At 38.9% G+C, this 6478-nt stretch overlaps 1 long non-coding RNA gene across 1 annotated transcript in view; it reads left to right on the plus strand.

Moving 5' to 3' along the window:
* LOC310727539 overlaps positions 1–6119 on the plus strand; it is a 20366-nt gene extending 14247 nt beyond the window's left edge. Inside the window, exon 2 of the long non-coding RNA XR_014534040.1 lies at positions 5948–6119. This is a non-coding gene — a long non-coding RNA (uncharacterized lncRNA). The remainder of the gene's footprint in view (positions 1–5947) is intronic.
* The last annotated feature ends 359 nt before the right edge of the window (positions 6120–6478 follow it).

Consider the following 6478-nt stretch of genomic DNA (forward strand, 5'->3'; position numbering starts at 1 on the left):
ATCTAAAGCTCCAGCAAAAACCTTCATACTGCATATTTAGTCTCTGTATAAATCCTGCCTATATGTTAAACAGAATGAAAAAAACTAATCTGGAAACGGAGTGACAGCTATTCTCAGCTATTATCAATACTTTTCTGTTATATATTCTGGAATGTTTTTGAAAGAACAAACCCTGTAAACTAAAAAAAAGAGATATAAATCCGTTAAATAGGAAATCACGGTTGAGGCCATGTTAGATCAGAAATAAAGTATTGGATATATTGTAATGATAAACTTTCATGTATTGCAAAATCAATTTAATTTAAATTCGCAACTAAATCTGCTATAAATACAAGAAAGGCAACAAAGTGAATCTGGCAAGTGTGTGCCTTATTGATCTGCAAATAAAATGAACGTGAGTAAATATATTGACGTGTGTGGGTGCAGTGCAGTGAACAGAGCAGGGTGATTGCAGCTCTGTGTGCTGTTGGAGAGCTCTACACACTATAAAGCCCAAAGCCTAATTAAGCAGCGTTTCCTCTGGCACAGATAAGAAGCCAGCGTTACAGTCACACATCTCCATAACGGACAAAGTTTCACAAAATCCATGCTTTGAAACCGTTAACCAAATACAGCTCTTCACATTTAGAGCAATTAATAGTGTCTCTTTCTTCTCCTTATAGTGAATCTTAGCAGGCAAAGGGAGGGGAAGAAAGAGGATTTTTTTTTTTTTTTTTTGCCTTTGTCTAAATCGTAAGCGATTGAAGGACAAAGCAGTGCCCTCTAGCTTCCTGGAAAGGAGTGGCGAGCGTGAAAGGAAATTGACAGTCGACATTTCAATTTCATTCAAGGAGGCAATTTCCTAATGCTAATCACCATCTGCAGATGTGTGCTGATATATTTCTCTCTTCTTTTTCATCCCAGCTGTGACCATGTACAATCTAGGACAAAGGCAGAGTAGACATGAGAGAATAGCTATTTGCTCTGAGATGTTTTCAGAGGTTCAACAAGCTAGTGTGTTCTCTCTCTCTCTCTCTCTCTCTCTCTCTCTCTCTCTCTCTCTCTCTCTCTCTCTCTCTCTCTCTCTCTCAAAAAGGGGGATTCCTGAACAGAGAGGTTTATAAAATACTCTCCATCTCTACCACTCCTTGCAGAATTATGTCATGATGAAGAGTGTGACCATGTAAATGTAAACTCATTTGTTTTTTTTCCCTTTTTTCAATCGTTTCATTTTTTTCCACTTGGACTTTCCTGTGTTTTATTACAGATTAATTACTGTATTAAGAATAGCAAGTAAATCTTCACCTTGTGACCTGAGGAGATTCTATAGAAGTTATTTATAAAAGAAACCACAGTCAGAAGCTGAAACCTTTTAGGCTTATAGATAAAACACAAAAAATTGTTATTACTGTTTAGAACATAGATATTGTATGCTAAATCAAATAATAAAAGGTACTTCTGATTAGACTGGAGCTAGATTGTTCTAATAAAACAGGTATTTTTAAGATTTTACAGTTCACAAAAACGTTTACTAATAAATGTTTCTCAATTTGCTGGTTAGATTTTTTTACATTTAAAGGTATGAATTTTTTTTTTAAATGAAGTCCTTTACACAAAAATGCTTATAGCGTGAACAAAAATTTTAGACTTTGTACTGAATGTGTAATAATAATAATAATAATAATAATTATTATTATTATTATTATTATTATTATTATTATTATTATTATTATAACGAATATATATTATACATGTTTGTACACTATAATAGTAATAATAATAACAATCAAATTATTATTAATCACATCATAATTGGGTTTTTTTGTATTAATAAAAAACCTACTATATTACACTCATCATATAGCCATTTATTTCTATTTCTCAAATTATTACATTCATTCAAAATAATATATATATACGTGTCAATTTATACACCAAAAAAAAATTCAGTAATTTTAGATTATTTTACTAAATTTTTTTTAATAAAAACGCATATGAAAAGCAAAAATGCAAAATGTAATTATAATTTTCTAAGTAGAAGAAAAATGGCAGAATATTGAATTAAAAAATGTTATTACATTTGACCAGCAATCAAAAGTTTAGATTCAATAAACATTTAAATTGCGCTGACTATTGATGGCCACTGTGCCTTTTTTTGTACTTTCTGTGAACACTGTCTGCTTATTTAATCTTGCTGTTTGCTGTTGCATTTTGGAGCCAGCAGTCACTAAACAGCCCCGATTGCCACAATGCCAGACTCTGTTTTGAAACAATTGTGACTCGTGCCCTCTTCAAGCATGCTAACCGATCAAAAACAGCCCAAGACAAACAAGGCCTGCAGCTGTCCGCAAAACAAAACCGCAGATAAAAACCCCAAACACTTCCAGGCCAGCGGAAACGACTAAGCTTTCACTTGGCCCTGAAAGGACCCATTGTACTCCTCAAACCACCACCATGTCACATGGCCCTCGTTTGAGAGAACTGTCTATTTACCACTTCTTTCATTTACACACCACCAAGGCAGCGACGGTGGGAGCAAGAAAAAGGGACGAAAAGGCCCGCCTGGCTCCAACCGCTGTCTATCCCCCCCCTTCCATCCTGCCATTCCATTTTACAACCAGATCTCTCTCGCCTCTCAGCCAAAAGTACTCGACATGCCGCAGCAGTTTTGACGGCAGCGCTGAAAAGCCCCAGCTGAATTTTAATATGCAATGTGCCTATTCATTAACATTCTATTGGGCCCAACAAAGGCTTTCAGAGAGTCTTTGACCCTGTGGATAGTCAGATCAAGGTTGGGTACTGAGGAAACAAAATATGCACTGCTTTCTTGCTGCTCCCAACAGCATCTATCTTTCCTTTCCTTCCTCGCTAGCGAGACTAGCCTGCCGGTCTTATGAGTATATTCATCATGCTCTTAATGGCGTTACTTACACGAGAACAGTCTTGAATAGTAATTTTATTTTCAATATATGTTGCCGTTGGAATATAATAGCGGATGCGTTCTGAAGTACAAGAGTTGGTCGGAGTGTGCCGGCTGGCAGAGGATGACGACTGGAGTGCGAGCATGAACGGCTCTTCCAGCCTAGAGTGTCTCTGCCCTGCTAACAAATTCAGAGCATCATACGGAGGCTAAAATATGCAAGAGACTGACAGAGGCGGGCGTATTCTGCATAATGATAATCAGAATTAATTACACCAAAACAATAGATGATTGGCAAGCGAAGAGGTGGCCAAGTTGTAAACATGTCCACGTATATGTGTTTGTCTGTGGACAAGCAGGCAAAGTTTAATAAAAAGGTGCCCAGACGAAGTGCAGCTTTAGTAGGTGTAAATGATGATCCATCAAAGTGTCATTACAGTGACCTGTCTCCACCCACTGACATACATCCACACCACACTGGCAAACTCAATTACACACACACACGCACGCACGCACGCACGCACGCACGCACGCACACACACACACACACACACACACACACACACACACACAGCACAATGGCTGCTTCTTTCATTGCCTGTGTGGCCTGCTTGCCCTCTGGGTCACTGGTAATCCTAGGGGAGTTCTCACATTATGTTTTAGGATGCCGGGTCAAACTGTTTGTAATAAGAGGTTTTGTTAAACATCTATTAGCCAGACCCAATGTGTTTACTTGATTGATGATGTGTTAGTGGCTCTCTGCTGACCAGATTCGATATTTTGTCCTGGGGTACGTCCTGGTCAGCAATAGCAGTAGCAGCTCCACTTACTGTGTGTATCATTTATTTGCTAATTCAGTAAATACATTTTTACAGATTTTACCCATACAGATTTACCACTGGTTCAGTATACAATGCTAATATATTCAGTATTAGTATTGAAGCATTTTTAATACTTTAAATATATGTTTTGCACACAATTAAATATTGTATATTATAAAGAAGAGAGAAACACTTTTGCTGTTCTATAAAATTTTAAAGAAATTCAACATAATTTCTGTTAAACACTCTTTACTGCATCATATTCTAAATTTGTTTCTCAGCAAAATTGTTTATATGATTTTTTTTTAATGACAACGCTAAATATATATCTATTCATTTGATCAGCCTGTAGTTTACCTAATCTCTTGGCTAAGATTAGCAAAGATGCCATATGCCCCCTCAGTTTTAATAAGTGGCTTTCAAGCAGTACAGTGGAGCTGAAATTCACATCATCTTCTCAAGGCTGGTGGTAAACAGCCTCTAATTATAGAAACTCTAAACAGTTCTCTAGCACAGCCTAGCAAATGTCAAGCTATTACTTCACTGTGAGTTTCCAATGCTCAAGATAATGACCAGTTACTAATTGGTGCTTATACCTTAAACCGGTTAGGACGGAAAATAATTGCAGCTATTATGGTGGTAAATAATTCTCGAAAATTAGCATCTTTCAGCCAAAATGCATCCCAGCTATGGGGTTGCTTTGAGGGGAAAGGGGTCTTGGTGCTGACAGTGAGAATGTATGATTTTTCATTAGCTTACGGTAACAAAGGCCAAGGGGGATTTTGAATAATATCACATGGTTGTTGAGAGCATGCGCTGGGTGTGAATTAATAAACTGGCCTGAGAGAGGGGGGGTTGGGAGGTTTTAGGCTTATCATATATTCCACAGTGGACGATTATGCCATTTGTCAGCACTCTTCCATCTGCTGTTGACTTGCTAAGTGTCGCAGACAGCTGCATGTGTTTATAACCTTAGCCACTGGCTAGTCCTCAGCATCGACTTTCAGCATCGTGCCCTGGTAATGGCAAGTAACGATACAAGGATGCTGCTTTCACCGTGGACCGAGAATAGGAGTCCTGAGGAACCGTTCTACTTCCAAGCTAGAGGCTAGAGTGCTAGTGTTATGGTAGTGAGCAGAGTGTTAATATAGCCCTCTTGAACACACCAAGACACACACACCCACACAAACACACATTTACACATCGACATCACCACCATTGCAGCCTCTCTGTACCCATGTCACGCTCTTGTGATACCCCACTCGGCTGTGCTTATTTGAACTGTCCCTCCCAATTAGCGCTAATAAGTGACTTGGTAAGGATGAGCAAACATGTTGTATCCAATCCCTCTGTTCACCCTCCCTGACGCTTAGCAGCCCATGAAAATCCCCAGAAGAGCACAACCCCTGCTAATAGATAGAGAAAGCCAAACGCATCTCGTTTTTTCGAGCAAACAAGTGCCAGTAAAGAGGCAAATTAATGACAAGTCATTTGAAGGGGTTTGTCACGGAAATGATTTCACCCCCATCTCACCACTGAAGAATTGATTAGAACCGGCCCAATCAAAGTGCCTGAATCAATAAAGGAGACCAATGAACAAAGAAACGGCAGGCTCCAGCTCAATTTATTCCTAGCACAGATTTCTCAGGAAACAAGTATGAGAACGAGAGAGAAGAGGAGAAAAAGTGCGTTAATCTGTCAGGTAGAAATTGTCAGTCTTGCTAAGGCAGAGGTGTTAATTAGAGGTTCAACTCTACACAGCTATGACTGGAGTTAACTTCTGTGCCAAATAGAGCAGCAAGCTCTGTGGAAGCACCAAAATATTCTCTGCTAGTCTGATTTTACAGAAATTAGTTGCACAATGGTGTGCAATTTTTTTTTTTTTTTTTCATTTTTGCAAGGATGACAATAATTAAAATTAGTGGGTTTTTTACTATTGAATTTATGTATTTATTTATTAATTCTATTATTAAAATTTATGACTTTACAGAAAGAGCATCCATGTCCAACTGTTGCTCTTATTTCTCTTTTAATACTTTGATTTGGAAAGTGTTTTGTGGGAGCAAACTCATTTTTTTGTCTCAAGTTTTTTTTCCCTCTGCTTGTTTAAGTTACATTGCATTATGGGTAAGATGGCAGTGTTATTCTAAATGTGGCCTTGCAGATTAGACACCTTGCCAAACCCTGTGGAAGGCCTTTAATTGATTTCCCTTTTGACTTTTTGCAGAGTGGAACAGCAGCAGTGGCCTGTGGACGGGTTTCACTGCAGCTCCGCCAGCCGGCCTGCCAAGTGCCTCATTAGTATTCCACGCAGTGGCATTTGCCAGCCTGAGTGTTGCCTTGGCAACACTGCCCACACAAGTGATGATAAATGGGGCTTTCAGTTTCCTCTTATTCTCCCTCTCTCTGTCATTCTTTCCCTCTCTCCAAGCCCATAAAGCAGTTCTAAGGAGGCCCTGGCCAGTGTACAGCTCCTGGTGCATGGAAGGGAAGAAAGAGCCGAGGGAATAATACTTTAGACAGGGGAAGACTGAGAGAGGAAAAGCAGGAAAATAGAGGAAGGAGAAGGCAGGGGAAGGTGTAAATGAGAATGGTTAGTAGAAGCTGTGACACACAGCACAGAGTGCATTCTAGGTCTGGATGGAGAAGTATTGGTGCCCCTTAGATAATTTTCATTCATGTAAATACTGTATGACAATAGCCTGTACTGGAAAGCTGCTTTTTTTATATCTCACCTCTTATTTCCTTTGACAAACCA

Source organism: Silurus aristotelis, assembly GCF_946808225.1.
Source record: "Silurus aristotelis genome assembly, chromosome: 6".
NCBI lineage: Eukaryota > Metazoa > Chordata > Actinopteri > Siluriformes > Siluridae > Silurus > Silurus aristotelis.